The sequence below is a fragment of the Podarcis gaigeae genome (assembly GCF_964106915.1).
Source record: "Podarcis gaigeae genome assembly, chromosome: 4".
NCBI classification, from domain to species: domain Eukaryota; kingdom Metazoa; phylum Chordata; class Lepidosauria; order Squamata; family Lacertidae; genus Podarcis; species Podarcis gaigeae.
In genome coordinates this window covers 67,729,643-67,749,824 of record NC_139677.1, presented here as the reverse complement: position 1 = coordinate 67,749,824, position 20,182 = coordinate 67,729,643, and the positions used below count along the sequence as shown (strand labels likewise).

The 20,182-nt window shown below is 39.0% G+C and overlaps 1 protein-coding gene and 1 long non-coding RNA gene across 5 annotated transcripts in view; one reads left to right on the top strand and one right to left on the bottom strand.

Annotated features, from left to right (window-relative positions):
* Nucleotides 1-20,182, top strand: part of EPHA6 (EPH receptor A6) — a 353,748-nt gene that overhangs the window by 125,565 nt on the left and 208,001 nt on the right. The gene's annotated exons all lie outside the window — the stretch shown is intronic.
* LOC310843991 lies at nt 11,895-12,828 on the bottom strand. Its single transcript, XR_014563859.1, has 3 exons — nt 12,766-12,828; nt 12,224-12,375; nt 11,895-12,060 (listed from the first exon to the last, which is right to left on the bottom strand). It is a non-coding gene; the product is annotated as an uncharacterized lncRNA (long non-coding RNA).

Here is a 20,182-nt window from a genome sequence, read left to right as displayed (position 1 = left end):
GAAGGTTATCTTTGCAGATGTTTTGCAAATAATGCATGAAGCTTTAAAGCAAATATTTAACAAAACCAATTTAAAGTTGTTCTTTATTGTGCTACAAATCAGCTTCTATGACTGATTTACATTTGTGCTAGTCTTATGATTTATTGCTCTTTGAAATTAAGCTTAAAGATTCTTAAACACATCCTGTTTAGAAAAGTACAAAGGATCCAAAACAAGTGAACTAACAAAAGAATTTAGGTTTACTTAGTTGAATTTTTTAATTTTTTTTATTTAAATTGCAGATGCACTTGCACCCTCACCCTCCAAAATCCATACTGTACTCTCCTTCTTTAAAATAAAAATAAAAATGAATTCCTTCAGGTCCAAATCACATGAGGATTGCTGAGTTGCATGCGAGAACTACAATTTGAGAAACTGAAGTTCAGAGTTTCCTTGATGAATTGGGGGACAGCAGTGCAGCATTTTTCATGTGGGGTAAGGCAAAATTTCATGATGATTGAGGAGGGCTCATTGTTTGGTGACAACATCAGCAGGCAAGCTCCTCTCATTGGACACCTTGGTGGCCTCCACAGTGCCCCATGAAACAATATATCATGTTGTGTAGTATATAACATTGTTTAAAGGAGGATCAAGTGTATGGAAAAAAATACTGCTGCCAAGAGGACTTCTCCTGCCATGGGAAGAAACTACGACTGCTCCAGACAAATGGTAAAGCCCCCCTGGAACTTTTTATATGCACACACAAATTGCCAGTCGAGTTTCAGGCCCTATTTTCACACACCAAACTAGTTGCTCAGAAATGCGAGTGGTAGAGTGTTTTTGTGCTCATGTAGTATTTACAGGCTTCCAACTGTATCTGGCTAGCCGCTGTAGGAACAGTATACGAAACTAGATAGGGCTTTGGTGGAATCCCAGCACAACTCTTCTTACGTATCTTCATAATTTTGGTGAAGGGCAGGTAATAAATTAAAATAATAAATAAATAATGTTAGAGGTATTTCCATGAAGTCTTCAATGCTTGAATTTGCCTGTTCTTTGATTTGCTAGTTTTAGGAGTACTGCATTCATCCTTATTTACAAGAACTTGGTTTGCCATGGATGACATAATACTTTCATGAAAGAACCTCTTAGAGTCCTAATAAGTTGTCAGTGCTGAATGGCTGGTTTAATGTTTTGCTGGAAAGAGCTATTCAATTGAAAAAGGGTTAAAAGGGGGTTAAGGCTCTAGTGAGACACTCAGGCATTTCTGACCATCTGAGAACAATTACAACTGAAAATGACCTATGAATATTTATGGTGCTGTTAATTAAACAGGTGAATAGGCCTTGTCATGTAATATTCTTATTGATGCTTACAATTCCCAGACATTTTTTGTCTGTCTTAAAGAAAATCATAGCAGCAGACTCTTTCAAAGCCTTTATTTTCTTGTATCCCTCTAAAAATATTTTTGTATATGGCAGTAATAAATAAAAAATGCAATGGGATGTTAAGAGTTGTTGGACAACAGAGGCAAATACAAGGGGGGAGGGACATACTGGAAGTGTATAAATCCATGATCCAACTTTACCATCAATAGTGCTGCTCTAGAGTCTTTTCCACAAAAATAATGTTGTATAATAGAGTGTGTATTAAAATAACCATAAACATGTTCAGGGATATTAAACACAGTTTGCAGTTTGAAACAGACTAAAATTTTATTATTGAGAGGGACAGATATATTGTTGTTGTTGCTGTTGTTGCTGTTGTTGTTAAGATATATTAGTCACTATTTACCCAAAGGTATCCAAGCAACTTACAGCACATTTAAAAATACAAATGTATAAATACATTATACCACAAAACAAAGAACAACAAAACTCATAGGAGCCACACGGAGCTTAGGCAACACACTAGTAACAAAACAATATCATCTCAGTCCAAATGTAAGTCTTTACATGGTGCCCAAAAGATGCCAGCAAAGACAGAAGAATGTAGTGGCTGAACTGATGCCTAGAGGAAGCCTGCAAGCTGGATATGAGTGCAGCAGTACTATGCCCATCTGTGAAGTAGAGAGGGTGCAGGAAATCTTTTGCATCCTGGGTCTCCAACAACAAAATTCTTTCCAAATATATGTATCTGGGTGTTTCATATGTGTTTCAACACATATCTCGATAAGTTTAAATTGTACTGCAGCATTTAGAAAAGGTGAAATTCGTATTTTAGATCCACACATTAGTCCAAGAGGTGTGAATTGGATAATTTCGTATCATAGCAGCATAAGAAATACTAGAGCCCTTACGATTCTAAGAAAGTGATTAATTCTGTAAATGATGCAGTTGCTGCCCAAATATTTTATTGTTAATTACATTAAAGGTCCTAAATTTTATTATGCTCAAAATAGTAGTATTTTCATATTCACTATATGTTAGCTGCAATAATATCATTACCTATAGAAATATCAGGTAACTCTTACATTAAATTATATGTAACCAGCTTTTACATTAAAGTATACATCAACTGTATGTGTGCGAGAGAGCGACTTACCATGTGACTTATTGTTGTAAAATCCAGATACTCGTTTTTTAAATACCTGTTTTTCTGCGCTAAAAAAAAGTGTTCTTCCAGCCCACCCCGCTTCAGCCTGAAAGTCTTGACTCCTGTGAGAAAACAGCTGTGCTGGTTTAAATGATTCAGCTGACAAGCTGGTACAATTCAGGTTTCAACACCTGATGTTTTTTCTTAGGTACTGTATAGGAAATCAGTGGTCTAGATTTCTTGCAGTGTTTCCTATCACATAGTTGTGGGACATTTTAAAAATAAGGAATTGGGAATTACTGTAACTGGGTTTTTCTTTTTTTTAAAGCCTACAGCTTTAAAAGTCTTTTTCATTTTTATTTTTTTTAAACCAAAACTAAATACATATGCCTAAACAGGCATGACTTTAGGCATTTTGAGTCTTCAAACAGCATGTTTGAATGAAGACTTCCAGATCTGCTGCTCTAGTTGATCAAGTAGCCATGGCTTCCAGTCATAAAGAATCATAACAAATAAGCAGATAGAAAACATATAGTGTGTGTGTGTGTGTGTGTGTGTGTGTGTGTGTGTGTGTGTGTGTCAAGTTGAACTATGTCTGGTTCTAATTGAAAGATGTGGGATATTTTTTCATGTTAATTATTTTACAGAATAATTAAGGAAGAGTGAAGGGAGATATAACATGTTAAGTGTGGTGGAACTGCTTTGTATCCACATTTGGAAGATTCTGAGGCATTTCTTTTTTAAGCAGTGAATTTGTATTCATACTATGGCTGATATGAAATCATTTCCCCAACTTCACCTACAAAAAGGTGCTCTCTTATAGTGACTTTTCAGCACGCCCTGCAAACATTGGACATGTGATACCAAGAAACCAAATCAGACCTGGCACAGAAAGTTTACTTTGTTCTGATTTGATTTGATGATAATTTCCAATAGCCAATGATATTTGACTTTGATTGAAGCCAAATAGTCCTGTAAGTTGTGAGGGGGGCGGGGTTTCCACACAATCTAGATATATTGCCAATTTTTTCCACCTGAAAAGCACTTATGAAGAAACTGTATTCATTCCCAAAATAAAAGGTCATTGCATATTGATTCTATGTTACCCTGCACTGTGTCCAGTTGAAAACAGATGTAGATGGTCCCAAGAATGGGTATGTGTACGAACACTTGCCCAGTGATGCTGTGGCTAGGCATATACCAAGATGGCAATCACCACTTCATTTGCCTGGGACATGTGGACGAAGGGGGAAGTGTGGGTAACCTAACCAAGGGAAGCTTTTTCAAGCACATGTCAAGTAACCACACCCAATCCTTGTGGATGGCAGAATCTAGAATCAATCTAGATTTAAAGCAGCCTGTTGAGGACAGACATGAACAATTCCAGATTGAGAAAAACTACATTTTGGTGCTACAAAAAAGTTAGTGTGTATGCAGCCGCCACCACTGTCAGGGCCACAAACACCCAGCAAAGAAGAAGCGGAGAGAACTTGAGGAAAGGGAAGATTTCTCAACAGTCCCTACAACCCTCAGAAGCCCTCCTTTCAAACCAAAAATGAAACTTCTGGCTTAGTCTTCATTCAGACAGCTTCCACTACATTTAAAACATTACATCAGGCTCAGTTTTTTGCATACTTTTTTGGGCACGATTCATTTTTAAATTAAGAAGATTTTAATCCCAGTGATCTCAGGGGAGTTGACAAATGTCAATGCATTCTTAACTTTCCTTCAGAGGAAGCAGTAGGACAGAAAAGTGGTCAGACCTTGCTGGATCATGCCTGTAGTGTTCATTTATTGCATATATAAACTTTTTTAATGGATAGTATTTGCAATTAGAAAGATGGGAAGAGTAGAAAATGTACATCGAAGCTGTTTAAATAAGCCACCGAAAGAAAACCCTTTGTTATACATAGTCAGTGACCTGAAACATTAGACTGTTGGCTCCTGGCTTGTTGATATGTTAATGTGAAATAATTATTCCAGTGAATTGAAGCTGAAAGTCAACATGTATATTCATTAATTCAGTATAAGCACACTCATTGTTAATCACAGTTGGGAGATCTATTTTCAGCAAGCAGATTGAGAACCTACCCATCATGCTTTGCCAACCATAACATTTGATCGCTTTTAATGTTATCTTTAAAAGTCCCATGGAGGAAATATTTGTGATAATGTTTTTAAGCATTCCATATTGCAAAAAAAAAGAGAAAGAAAATAATTATATCACATATCTCTTGCTTTCAATCAAGAATGAATGCCATATTGCATTTATTATAAACTGCAGGGTGTAATTTCACACCACTGTATCATTTGGGGAATTATACTAAACACAAGAATAATTCTCAATTTTGTAATCAGAAAACATTACTTTAATTAAACCTTTAATGCATTATGAAAATCTCATATCTGCTTTGCATAGGGAAACACTGTATTTCAGGACAATCTGCATAAACTAAGGTAAAAGAGACCATAACTTTTGTAGCATTTTATTTTATTTACTTATTTCATTTACCTTAGATCAGTGTTTCCCAACCTTGTGCCTCCAGATGTTTTTGGCCTACAACTCCCATCATCCCTAGCTAGCAAGACCAGTGGTCAGGGATGATGGGAGTTGTAGGCCAAAAACATCTGGAGGCACAAGGTTGGGAAACACTGCCTTAGATCTCCAAGGAGAGCAAGGTGATGTACATGGTTCTCCCTACTTCTCATTTAATTCCCACAACTCTGTGAGGTAGGTTAGGCTGAGAGGTGGTGACTGGCCCAAGGTCACCCAATGACCTTCATTGCTCAGTGGAGATTTGAACAGTCATCTCCCAGGGCCCTAGTCTGACACTCTAACCACAATGCGACAATGGCATTTGATCTCCATTGTGATAGTATAAAGTGTTTTGGTATTGTTTACTGACCCAGTTTTGTCCAATTTTTCCTTTCTTTTCTCTTATCCGGATCAGCGAAAATTGACAGAAGAGCAAATTTCCATTTTCACTTGTGAGGTCAACAATGTTGTCCAGCCTTTCTTTTAAAATTGGCATTTGATATAATTAAAGTTCATTTCCCAGTTAATTTCAACCAAGCCTCTTGATAATCAGCAGCTTGAAAAAATATTTTGTCCTGAAAAATTTTGCACCACAGTTCCAAGGATTCAAATGAGGGCTCAGCTACTTTAATTTTGAGCACCTAATGGCAAGTCCTTACTGCAAAACAGCCAGGAATCAGATTACACACATTTTACCACCAGTCTGTTTATGTATTGGTTTGTGTTGGCTTGCAAAACAAACCAGTTTTTTTGCATGCCAGCTACCTTATGCATCCAGCTTACCATACATGCAAATAAAATTAAAGTGACCATTAAACAACATTGCATTTCTGATTGTGACCAAAGAGGGAAATAAAGGGACAGGAACCAAAGACTGAGTGAACTGGGCCACATTTATGATCTGAATAGGGGAAACAAGGTGTGAGATCTAACTAATAACCAACTTGTGAGTGACCCAACCCTGCCAAACGTGAGGGGTAGATTTTCCTCTTCCCATTTACTTAAGACCCACATTTTCAGATGAATGGCTTTCCTGGTCAACCTCCTCCTGGGACTCCATAACTCTCAGCAGGTGTTACATACAGGTTGACCCAAAGGTGCTCTTTAACCATACCAACAAGCCCTGAAGAAAAATTTCAAGGCTACTCCTTTAACCTTTAAAGGTGTCTAAGGGTGCTCACCCAACCTTAACTACTGCATAACATCCTGCACCTAGCTGCCAATGTGGCCAATTAACCTATGTAATGGCTGTGTAATGAAGCCCATCAACAGCTTCATTAACTACGAACCCCAAAATTTAGACCACCTCCAAACAGTGACAAAGTTTTACAGTCATTTTGTAGGGTTTTGTAGTGTGAATCGTGTGTTTTGTAAGGCAATCCAAACTGAGTAATGGATACTCAAACTGGAATCATTGGTATCACCCAGAAATCCAACACTGTCTGGTTCACGCCAAACTGGTGCCAAAGTTTTGTAGTCATTTTGTTGCGTCCTCATGGGAGTCAGGAGCTAGACTGACTGAAATATTGGGTTCTTTATAATATATTTTAGCCAAAGCATTCTTATAGGGAAGTAAGGGAACTTTGAAATATTGGGTTCTTTATAATATATTTTAGCCAAAGCATTCTTATAGGGAAGTAAGGGAACTTTGAAATGAGCCAGTTCTGCAATTTCAATAGTTCTGTGATTTTCTTTCCTGCCCAATTCTTTCCTTGCCCATATTGCAAATTAAGAGCTGAAAGAACATGCTCCTGTTGTACAATGACTTAACAATGGCCATCTTTTGTCTGTGTCCTGTCTCCCACCATTACCTGGATGCCAACCATGAAGGAATTATTCAGATTTTAAAGGTAGCTAGATTTAAATATGCTCATCTTTAAAGAGAAGAGAAGAGAATGAGAAGAAGAAGACTCCCTGGAGAAGACCCTGATGTTGGGAAAGATGGAGGGCACAAGGAGAAGGGGACGGCAGAGGACGAGATGGTTGGATAGTGTTTTCGAGGTTACCAGCATGAGTTTGAGCAAACTGCGGGAGGCAGTGGAGGACAGAGGTGCCTGGCGTTCTCTGGTCCATGGGGTCACGAAGAGTCGGACACGACTAAACGACTAAACAACAACAACAATCTTTAAAGAGGTATGATGAACTCAGAATATTTCCTGAATCAGACAATGCTGGATTTTGAGTTCTGTTAAACAGGAACCCTGGTTTTGTAGCAGGAACCCTACAAAATGACTGCAAACCCTTGGGACCAGTTTGGAGTGAATTGGACAAGGATGGATTTCTGAGTAAAACCTACGACCCACCAAGTAGACTATGGATTACTCAGTTTAGGGAGGGGATCACAAAAAATGGGGTTCATGCTACAAAACCCCACAAGACTACAAAACTTTGGCACTGGTTTGGAGAGGATCCAAAATTTTGGGGTTCATAATTAATGAAACCTATCACTCATGAGCAAAATTCCTACTCAGCTCCCAAATGACAACCGGCAGTGCCTGCACTGCCAACAGGAAGGAAGGGTGGGATGAGCTTAAATAGCCCTTACATCTGCACTGTACCCCCAGTGCATGCACTCACATGTCAAGCTTCCCAGGGATTTTCATTGCCTAAGTGACTACAAAGCTACGCACTGCCACACCTGTTTCAGGTGCCATTGTGTGTGAAACAACTTTACAGGTAAACGAAATCCAACCATTTGCATTTAGGTACCTGCTGGTTAATTTGCAGAGCAGGTTGAGAGTGTGTGTGTGTATGTGTGTGTGTTCTTTCCTGTTTTCTATGTGACTCTGGAAAATCCAAGCCCTTTAAACATAGCCAATACCAAACATGATTTTGCAACTCACAGTGTCACAATAAATCCAACATACTATATATGCAGCTTAATTTGTTCTTGGACTTTTGAAGTGTAAATTATTCTCCTCCATGCCCATTTTCTGAAGTGCATATTGTTTTCATCCTATAGTAATTACTCAGAAGACTTATATCTGTGGGACTTATTTTAATGTAGCACTTTGAGGACTGGCCTGCCCATGACAGTATTTGAAGTATTCTTTTTCTAACCCAACCAAGCCTAATGCTATGGCTTTCAATTACTTAGTCCATAGCTTAATGAATCTTTCAACTCATTTTGAGTCTGTTCCTATGCCACCTGCTCCCAGCTGTGTTACCAGATTTGTATGCACATCACAAGTATGCTAATGAGGGCAAGGACCAGGGCTCTGAATGGTGTATAACTGTGATATATCTACGGCAATATTTTTGCATCATACTCCTTGCAGAATAGCTTTCTGAAAATAATAATAATAAAACACTTTTCCAGTGAGAGCTAATTCATATCCATCAGTAAATGAAAATATTACCTATTTTGGCAGCTTTGCTATCCTGTAATAGGTTCTTTATATATTCAAATTCAAAAAAATAATAATGTCACAATAGTTGGCTAGAGTTTTGTGTTCACAAATCTCTTGCATTAAGTCTACTATCTGAAATGCAGGTTGTCTGTTCTCCCCCCCCCCCCAGCTGTCAGGATTAAAATAAATTAGATTACATTAAGATCAATTTAGCAGCAAAATCCAAATTGTTATGAGCAAGTCAGGCAGAAGACTACTTTATAGCCAGGGTATGACCTCACAGTTATGGTTCTTTTCTCAGTCTTTGAAGAGATCAGATTCCTACAAGCTTCTCCCCCTTCCCCTTTTACACAGTATTAACTGAAGAAGGAACCCCTGCTGTATTCAGATACAAGCAAAGTGGTGTCATGAACAGCTTTGCTATCTACCAGATACGTCCACAGTAACTTGCAGTAACTCAAGCTAATCAGAGCCGAAGGTGTACTGAAAGCATGAGAAGATTTACCCACTTCCCAGATTGCTGGGCCAGCTTCAAGAGCACTTTGGCCCAGTCAAATACAGCCTTATGAAGGACTATATGACATTTATGTAATGTGTTATTCTTTAACCTTGGATGTTTGGATCATCTTCTAGAAATGAATATAAACCAAAAACAGTTTTTATAATGTGTACAGTAGTGGATGGCATGGTGGGGTAACAATACTTAATTGACTTCCTGATACCTGAGCTAATGCTGCTTACCAGGACAGAGAGACAAGGTGGTGGAGAGCTCCATGTAGTGTAAATATATAGCAGGAGTGCCAGATTTGCTGCACTGGGCATCATGGTGCAGAGGGTGCCAAAGCAGTGCTGTAGAAGGGAGAGAGGCAGGAGCCCCTGAATGCTAGTGTTGCACAGGGTGCTGCTGTAATTTGAGATCCTGAAGTTCGCCACTGCAGTAAGCAGTAGTGACTCAACTGTTGAGAAGTTAGGTAAATGCCACACACTCTACCATGCTGTTCATTACTGAATATGTAAGATCATTTTTTAAAAAATTGTTTTCATCCTATGTTTGTTTGACTCTTTGTAAGGAAAAGTTATATATTAAGGCCAAACTGTTAGGAACACATTCCTGGAAGTGAGTTGCCTTGAATACAGTGGGGCTTGTTGCAAACAAATGAAAAATGTAGTGTTTTTAAACAGAAAACATAAATCAAGCACAAGCCTTGCATGTATACATGAGAATTCCTATGTGTCAAAGGAGTACAGTACCTCATTTACTTCAAGCACTTACATTTGCAGGTAAGATTATTTTATTTTATTTTATTTATGTGAATGAGGAAGCTTGTTCATGAAGGAGCTCCATGGGTACTTTGTAGTGGCCACTGAGTTCTGCTAGGCTATAATTTTACTTTTTCATAAGCTATATATAAGTCATAATGAAATCAATGAAACTTGCCCATAGATAACAGATGGCAAGACTGTGTGGTATCTGTCTCCATTAAAAGCATTGGGTTTTTGCCATTGACTTCAATGGAATGTAAATTATGCCCACAATGTGAAACATAGAGAAGTAGGCAACAGACTGTGTTTGGAACATATTTGTGGCAATAGTACAGAGAAGACCCCTTCCCCTCCCAAAGAGGAGTGAAAGGACATATAATGTAAAGGGACCCCTGACCATTAGGTCCAGTCGTGACCGACTCTGGGGTTGCGGCACTCATCTCGCTTTATTGGCCAAGGGAGCCGGCGTACAGCTTCCGGGTCATATGGCCAGCATGACTAAGCCGCTTCTGGCGAACCAGAGCAGCGCACGGAAACACCGTTTACCTTCCCGCCGGAGTGGTACCTATTTATCTACTTGCACTTTGATGTGCTTTCGAACTGCTAGGTTGGCAGGAGCAGGGACCAAGCAACGGGAGCTCACCCCGTCACGGGGATTCGAACCTGCAACCTTCTGATCAGCAAGTCCTAGGCTTAAAACCACTCAAATTAAATTGGCACATATGTCATATTGTATTGTGAAGCAGGCTGGGAGATGACTAGAGTCCTAGTGACAGAAGCCTTGCTCTGAAGCAGACTGAATGCTTGTTAAGTTACATAATTCTGCTTACCAAATACCAATTTGCACGGTATTTTCAAGCACAGTTTTTGAACTGAAACAGCCTTGGTCACCCTGATGAACGACTTGTATCAAAAGCAGGATGAGGAATGCAATTCTGCTGCTCCTTGATCTCTTTGTGGTTATTTCTCTCTCTTTTCTCTTTTTTTCCTCTTTGAGGTTTGTCACACCATTGACCATGGTATCCTCTTCAACCAGCTCTGTGGAACACAGTTTTATAGTGGTTCCAATCCCACCTGCAGAGTTGTATCCGCAGACTAGCATTGGGAAACTGTATTTTGACTCCACGCTCTGGTGCACCACAAGGTACAGTCTTGTCCCCAATGCTGTTTAACATATATATGAAGCCACTGGGTGTGGTCATTCAGAGTTTGGGGGCAAAATGTCATCAATACGCTGATGACACACAACTCTACTTCTCCATAACATCCAAGTCAGAAGAGGCTGTGCTTGAGCTGGATTGTTGTCTAGGTGCAGTGTTGGACTGAATAAGGGCCATTAAACTGAGTTTGAACCCTGGGAAGACAGAGGCACTGTGGGTTTGTGAGTTCTGTGTCCAGAGACTGGCCAGTGGCCTGTTCTGGATGGGATTGCACTCCTTCTGAAAGAGCAAGTTATGAATTTTGGAGTGTTCATTGGCATTGGAAGCTCATGTGGCCTCAGTGGCTAGGAGTGCCTTTTACCAACTATGGCTGATACATAAACTATGACTGTTCTTGGAGAGGGATGGTCTGGCCATAGTGATTCATGCATTGGTAAATGCAAGACTTGATTATTTCAGTATGTTCTATGTGGGGTTATGTAGCCTCCCACCAGTGTAAAACGCTGCAGCTAAATTGTTGATGGAGACATACTATTGCCAGCACATAACTGGTGCTCAAAAGCTTGCAGTGGCTGCCCATATATAACTGGGCTAGGTTTCAGCTTCTGGGCTGTCATTAAAGTTCGGGTATATATCAATATTAGTCCAAAATTGTTCATTGACCTATTTATTGACTTGCTGTGATTTTACAATATTCTGTGACTGCCCCCATGTAAATGGCACCTTGCCTGTTTTATTGCATTATAGTGTCCTCCTCTGGTATCAAATACAGAAATGTTCTCCAAATAATGGACACACATACATTCTTTCTTTGGCTGTGGGACCCTCTGCCCTGTGCTATAATATAACCATATTCTAAACTTTCATCTTCCCCCTGCAAAAAAAACTTCAAATATTTTAAAATATGACATTAATTTATATTCAAGAAATGCAGTTGTTGATAAGCCGTAAACTTGAATTATATTAAAAAGAGCTGTATATATGAATCAATGGATTTATGTGTCATGTGCTTGACAGTCAGTATGAAACAGCAATTATATTCTTCCTGGTCTATATGTTTCCAGCATTTATTATTAATTTTTCAATCTAAGGAGTTTTGCTGTATTCCCACTTAAGCTTTTGTTTTCAGATTTTAGCATAATAAGCAGTGTGTGTCATCATAGTTTTAATTTTCATGCCAAGCAGAGAGTGACAGCTGGGAAGCAATATGCAAGACAGATTTGCATCTTCTACGAAACTGCAAGTAGGGAAGAAAAAAAATGTTCAAGTCACCATGTTTTAAATTTTCCTTTGTAAACATTATTTATCTTCCCCACCATAAAACAAATGCTTTTTTACTGATCCCTCCATTAATGTTTCAAATATATGTGCGATGGCAAGCAAAACAAAAAACTAATTACACAGTGAAAACATTTTCCTCCCTTTGTGGAGCTTATGGGGTCCAGTTGCATAGCATCTGTTTTAACTCCTTGTTGCAGGAACTTTTAGGGCACTAGTTTGAATGACAAGTAAGCCCACCCTAAAATGACTTTCTTTCCTCCTTGTTGAATTCCTGTGAAATATAAAACATATAAATTAGTCATTAAAAAATGGTCATCTGGTTTAAAATGATGGCTCTGTTATCCTGGCTCAGATAAAACAGAAGCTTAGCACTGAATTTTCATTTGCTTATTAGAGTACAATTAACTGCTTCCTCCCCCATGTTGTTCATCTAAAAGTTCCTTATCCAAAGGTTCACCAGTTTCCACACATCTTAACAAAAACATTGTGGTATTTCTAGAGTGTTAAATCTGTAAAGGCAACAAACTCTGATTAAGATACTGTCTCTGTCTACCTCTTTGATGCTACAATCCTGCAACACTGATTCACTTTAAGTTTATTTGAAACCACTGTGACTTAACCAGTAACATTGTGATGAAATTGAGAAATATGGGATCCTTACTTTTCATGCACCCCATTTTTACCATTTTAGTTTACGGCATAAGCGTTAACAGTTAGTAGTGACTTCTCTTTCTTCCAACAAACCCATTTCCCCCTAGAAAATGCAAGAAATAAAAATCCAGCACAAATATTAAAGTATTATAAAGTGAAAAAAATGCTGTCTATTTTACCTACATGCATGCAATAATTATTGTTCTCTGTTGTTCAGTAAATGGTGTATATAAAACAGGAGTAGTTATGCTGGTAGTATTTTCTAATTTAGTTTTACAGTGGTACTTCGGGTTACATACGCTTCAGGTTAGAGACTCCGCTAACCCAGAAATATTACCTCGGGTTAAGAACATTGCTTCAGGATGAGAACAGAAATCGCACGGCAGTGGGGCGGCAGCAGCGGGAGGCTTCATTAGCTAAAGTGGTACTTCAGGTTAAGAACAGTTTCAGGTTAAGAATGGACCTCTGGAACGAACGAAGTACTTAACCCGAGGTACCACTGTATTATATTTCTTATAAAGAACTGTGTATATAGAATGATGATGATAATAGTACTAATTTGTAAGTTTGTTATGATTTGTTTATTTGATTTCTATCCATTCTATTCAATCTAGAAGGATCTCCTAGGTGGCTCACACAAATCAATAATGTAAAATAATATGGGGAGGTGACAGATGTAACAGCTGGACCTCAGGTGAGGTGCTGAGCAATGGAAGTTGGATCATGTGTTGCTAGGATGTTCTGCTCCGTTGCTGGGTGCTCCTTTAAAAAAGTAGTATTTTTCTTGAAGACTAAGCATTTGTAAAGAGAGATAGCTTGCTATAACAAGAAATGGGTGAGGATAGATCTGCTCTTTCCTGTGAGCTGGAATGGCTTATATCCTAATAAATATTTCATAACCATTTTGTGTGTCACAGTATCAGACTATAAGCACTGTTATTCCAGAAGACTGATGTTCTTTATAGGTTGTTTTAGTTATGCTAAAGAATACAACTTTAATGAAGTGAAAAAGTGTGGGGGATTTTGTGGGGGGAAAGTAGGGCAACTTCTGTCTTCTTATCTTCTTTCTTGATTTAATCAAGATGGTTAGTGAGTACTGAATATCGATATATAGGAGTTTTCAGACTACCCTGACAAGACATTCTATTACAGTGGACACAAAAGTGACACAACGGATTTGAGAACTTGCTAACAGAAATATGGGCTGTGGGCAAGTTTTCAGTAGAAATAAAAAGGAAGTGTCAGATAGTGTTTCTTTAGCTGACTTGTTATAGTAATATGTCCATCTTAATTTCTGTTCAGTCAGTTCCTGGTAGTTGTTTCCTTAACCTGTGCCTTTCCTTTGTGTCATAAAGTTTCTCTCCCTGACTGCTGCCCTAACCCTCTTCTGTGATCCACATACATTGATACAGATAGGAACTTAATTAATTTACTTTTATTTTCTTAGTATTTTGCAACTATTGTCTTGCAGAAGATTGACTTACGTCTTTTGTATAGTATTATTTGAAAATGGCCTGCATTTACAGAACTGTAAGACTACGGCCCCATCTGCACTTATATGTTTAAAGCAGTGTCATACCTAGCTTCCCCCACCTCAAAGAATCCTGGGAACTGCAGTTTATTAATGGTGCTAAGAGTTGTTAGTAGACGTCAAATCTTCTCACATAGGTACAATTCCCAAACCTTGGAAGAGGTTTGAATGTTAAACCTCCCTGAGAATTGTAGCTCTGTGAGATCAGCTATTTCTATTCTATGTCAGGTTTCCATGCATTCCATATACCGGTATTCCTTATGTGCAGGAAAAAATACAATATATATAGATATAGCTATATAGATATATCCACAGTTTATCTACTATGTTTGCTTTTTTCTCTATTATTTACATTTCCCTCCTAAAGTATGCATTTTTGTGTGATTTTCTATGCATTTTTGTAAACCTTGTCCACATAATATATCATTTTTGTGCACATTTTAAACTGAAACTATACTGAAAATTCAGAGAAGTGTGTAATGCAATTGATAATTGCATTCCAATTCACATATAAGTCTGGAAAATGCAAATTAGGTCAGTTTGCTTTAAAATGCAGGCTAAAGGAAAATTCCCTTCATATCTAGGCTTCTTCGCAAGGGAGGGAGGAATCTAGAGACTGTGTTATACTTCCGGGAACTGGTTTTTGTTCACTTACTATAAAATACAAAAGGAAGAAGTTGCCTGCTTAGTTACATATTAAAGATTACATCCTTTTTTTCAGCAATTGGAAAGCAATGTTATATCAGTTCTGGAACATATTCATACTGCATGAACATATATAATGCATATAAAAATAACAGAATGTCTTCCACTGCATAATTCTCCATGACAAAGCAGAGGACAAGTTGCTTGGAAACCTTTAAAATAAAAAAATAAACTTAATCCACTTAACTCCTCTTTGAATTGATTTTCAAAGGTTAACATGCCTATTACTTTAATTAAAGTCCTTCTCAGTTCATAAATTATGTGTCTGGCACTTCAGGGATGCCAGCAATTGTCAAGAAGTAAGGAAGGCCAAAGTGTCCTCCCGAAAGACGAAGGTTAATATGGTCTGAGGACAAAAAGTCTTCTGTCTCAGTGGGGTTATATCACAGCAATTTATATACTGTTGCTCACTGTATTAGCTGTATGTCTGAGTTTCTTAAAATACTATTATACCTTTTTCTTTAAATCTTTAGGCTCATGGCATTGCAAGTTTCGACCCTGTATGATTATAAATATAATCATACATAATAGCTGTGATTTTGAAATATTAGCCAGTCAAATTAAGTGGTAGTTTTCAATCATGATATTATTTCAGCTTTGAGAATAAGCCCATAAAATTTAGTAACCCACCCAAAAAAGAAAGAAAAAGAGAAAGAAAGAATCTAGTCTTCCTGCTTGGCATTATAGGATTTATAGCATGTACACAACTAATAATCGCCCTTTAAATGTAGTGTTATGTACCTGGGATTTTGTGTCTGTTACTCAATGCAGTCTGGAAACCTAAGACCCAAGTCATTTCCTCATATGCATTCTGGGACCAATTAACTAACCTGGTTGTCTCAGTGGCCCTAATTATTATAACACTTGTCCTTTTCTTTTGGCCAAATTTGGGAGAAGATTTGAGGTTGTTAAGCTTTGCTTGCTTCAACTGCTGCGGTCTGTGTTTCATGGTGGTTGGTGGTGGCAGCAGCAGTGTTCCTCATAGCAGACTTCCAAGAGCCATTGTTTTCTCCAGAAGTCTCTTCTGCATGATTCTTTATTGCAGTGTTACATTGGTGGCCAGCAGCAGTTGCCAATGGGTGGAGGGTTGCGGTTGTTGCTTCTGCTGCCACCAATAACCCTAACCCTAAAACGTTTGCCCCAATATGTCTGCCATCAATGAAATGCCTCTTCATTCTTTGCCCCCTACAAATGGGGCTATGCAAATCAAGTGGGAATGTTTCACAACAGCTCTAGTAACATTTACTTAGTCCCTCCCTCCTGAGCATAGGAAAGGCTAGCAGAGACTAAAAAGCACAGGGAGCTTCCAGACCAGCTGTTTATTGAGCATTCATCCTGATATGTTCATGCGGAGGTTATACAACATTACCAGCTAGTGGCTGTTATCCTGCACTTTTTAATACAATTTTTGGTAGTTTTCCTGCCGGATTTTTTGTGGACAGAATAGCGTTGGGATAATTGCACTAGACAGTGTGGGATAACAACCAAAATTTGTGTGAATAAACAGCCCACCTAAAAGCAGCCTGAGACTTGATCTTGAACCATCATTTCACATAAATGTATCTTGGGGGGTATTGTGTTTTTTGTTATTATCTTTTACACTCTGTGTTTTTATGTTGTAAACCACTGTGATCTTTGGGTGAAGGTTGTTTTATGAATTACATAAATATTAATAAGGTGCACATATTTCTCTCCCTCCATTGTAGCAGAGGGCCTGGACTAACTATTCAGCTTCAACTTGAGGCTTTTGCAATATGGCAGGTTTTAATTTAGGAAATAAATAAATAGCTCTCTGTTTTCCACTGTAGTTTGCAACCCTTGCAGCTTCGTTTTGTAAAAAGAACAAGAACAAAGAACAACTGCATACAACTAATTTTGACAGGAAGTGTGGCTCACTGGGGCAGAGAGACACCATAACTTCCAGATGCATGACTTCCAGAAATCATGTCTTCTAGTTTTAAAATTAAGGAATGCTTCCCCTATTCCCATTCTGGAGTATGGTAGATATTAGGTAAAGGTGAAGGACCCCTGACAGTTAAGTCCAGTCGCAAGCGACTCTGGAGTTGCGCACACATCTCGCTCTATAGGCCGAGGGAGCCGGCGTTTGTCCGTGGACAGCTTCCAGGTCATGTGACCAGCATGACTAAGCTGCTTCTGGTAAACCAGAGCAGCACACGGAAATGCTGTTTACCTTCCCCCCGGAGCAGCACCTATTTATCTATTTGCACTTTGACGTGCTTTCAAACTGCTTTCAGAGTTAACTAATATTAACAACAGGTGCTTTATGGCAGAATCTCCTTATTATTGTCAAAATGCCAGCTCAAGGGAGTCAAATACACCCACCCATTTGTCCTTCAATACAATGGGTAACTGAAGCAATAATTAAAGCTGCTACAGACACTTGTTATTCAAACTGACTGCCTTTTAGAAGACTCACCTCATTAGGGTAACAGTGGTGATGCCTTATGCAGTGGTGTCAACTGTTAGAACTTTGGCTGTGATCTTGTCCCAGAAGTGCCAGAAGTTGTGTGATTTTATGTCTATTCTGACATTTTTGGTTGTTTTAAGCTTCCACCAAGAAAATCTGAGCACTGTGCTGAATACATCATTTAGATATGTATTTTAATATGTGCCCCTCATAATGTATTACAGTTTATGTTCTTGTGTACACACATACTTTTGACTAAGGACTGGGGCAAATAAAACTCAAGGGGAACACTTTGGATGTACATCTATGTATATACATAAAAGTAAAGGTGAGAGAGTACAGTCATACCTCAGGTTACAAATGCTTCGGGTTGCGCAATTTCTGGTTGCGCACCACGCCAAACCTGGAAGTACCGGAACAGGTTACTTCCAGGTTTCTGCACCTGCACATGTGCAGAAGCGCTAAATCGTGCTTTGCGCATGCACAGAAGCGCTGAATCGAGACCCGTGAGTGCACAGACGCGCCGTTGTGGGTTGTGAACGCTGCGGGTTGCGAATGTGCTTCCCGCATGGATCACGTTCGCAACCCAAGCGTCCACTGTATTGTCAAGACTTACCTAATAAGAACACAGATTCCTTATTCCCTGGTTGGCACAGCTGTTTAACACTGTGATTGATAGATATTGCATACTTATGAGAAGAACTGCATAAGCAGCTGCTGCTTTTCTGTGACATCATCTGCACATTGCTGACCAAGTAATCAGCTTTTGAAACTAAGCAGCAGCTAGTCTCTTTGACAGTCGGAGCTGCATTTCAGAAATGACTGGCTGTTATTAAATTTGTTTTTAGCATTTACAGCTGGTAGTAGATGTCATTTTGGGGGTAAATCATTAAAATGATAGCGGCATGATTAGCTTCCTAAATATATTTTAAAATTACTAGCAAACTTCTGACATTTACCATACCATATACTATATGATACGGTGAATAGCTGCACATTCAATAAAGAAAAGAGAACTAAGCTTACAGTGCAAGGGGTTTTATTCTTAGGGATATATTCAAATTAGGAAAATAAACTTTCAGCATGATTTTTGTTTGAGCCACTTGTTTCCTATGAGACATTAATGGGGGGGGGATGCTTTGCTTTGGCAATGCTTTCTTAGGCAATTACAGAACTCTCATATAAACATTTGCTTATAATATCTCTGAAAGGAGACATTTAGTGTCACCTTTTGAAGCCTAGATAGGCAGTGTAGCATTTCCTAGTCAGAATCCAGCCTTTGGCCATCTATGCATATTTTGATAACCCCACCTGGCAGTATATGTTTGTAAACTACAGAACAGGACGGCAGATACCATTTGTTTTAATAGGAGGGACAAACATAACTTTACATATTCATATGTTAATACTTTTGCCTAAGAGGAAGTGGCAACATAATTCGTATCATTTTTACCTCCTGCTGCTCCAGGAGGGAAATCCAACCTATGTGCACGTTTGTGGCTCTTGCTTTCATTTCTGCTTCCTGCTGCGGCTGCTGTAAGACAGTCAAAGCAACAGCAGGGGGGCACGAAATAAAGGGGAAACATAGGGGGAAGTGGAAACACTGCAGCTACTGTTGTCATTTTGAATTTGACACATTCTGCAACCTCACAGTAGCTGAGGGGGAAATAGATTTCTTTCTGAACTTCCCAATTTAACTGCAGACAGAGAGAAGTACCCACATTTATTGCTGAGAGAAATAATGAAAAAGCATTTCCCCTACTCTGGAGGGCTTGGGAATCATTTTCTTAATAAAAAGATGTCAAGTGGGGCCTGGAAAGGTTGTCACTGATGTAACTTAAGATGTGGAATTAGGAGGAATGACCTTCTGACATGCATTCCCCTGTGACTGATGAGCAGAAGGAAACTTGTACACCCTCCTCGCTAAATATAACACGAGTAAGTCGGCTGACCTTCACCTATAAAGCTTTTTGCAAAAGCAAGAGGGAAAAGCATTAAGCATCAATAATAAGCCTGAAACCAGGTTTCTAATAGGGTAGTAGTTTTAACTCTTCTTTAAAGACTTCCTCTTGTCACATCACCTCTGGCTGCCCAAATGTCCATCACATCTAATAGTCATAGCTTTATGATGGCATGATCTTACTTTGGGTTTTGACCTACAAGATGATTGGAGAATTATACCATGCATATTATGTGCAACAGTTGAGATCCAGATCTGGCTTGTTCAGGTCATTTTGATTGTTTGGAAGTCCTCATGCTTTACACAGATACAAATATGAGTACCAGGGTCTCGACCCATTAAGAAGTGTAATGGTCCCTTTCTCTCTCTTTCTGGCCATTTTTTGTATAATGAGTGAAATTTGTCAGTGACCTTTGTCTCAGCATAGGTTGAGGCAGTAAAAAAGGGGTCACCTGTGCCTTGGGGGGCATGGTGCCAGTACGGGGGGGGGAGCCGCAATGGCACCCCACTGGGATCGCGCTGCCAGGGTCAGTGCGCTCCCCCCGCACTCCTCTTCCTCCGCCAGTGCTTACATTCTCAGTACAACACTGTTAGAAGAGGATGTTTTTTCACCTCCATCAAGCCTGCACAATGCAGTCTGTGGTTTTACCTCCCATCAGGGTTTGACAGGAATATTATTCTAGTATTGCCAGAAGCAAATGGTGACCACAAAGGTGTGTTGTGAAATTTGCTGTAATATTGTGGAGGATGTGGCAGACCTGATGAAGTGTTTTTGGAAATGTTGTTTGAGCTGAGAGGTGCAC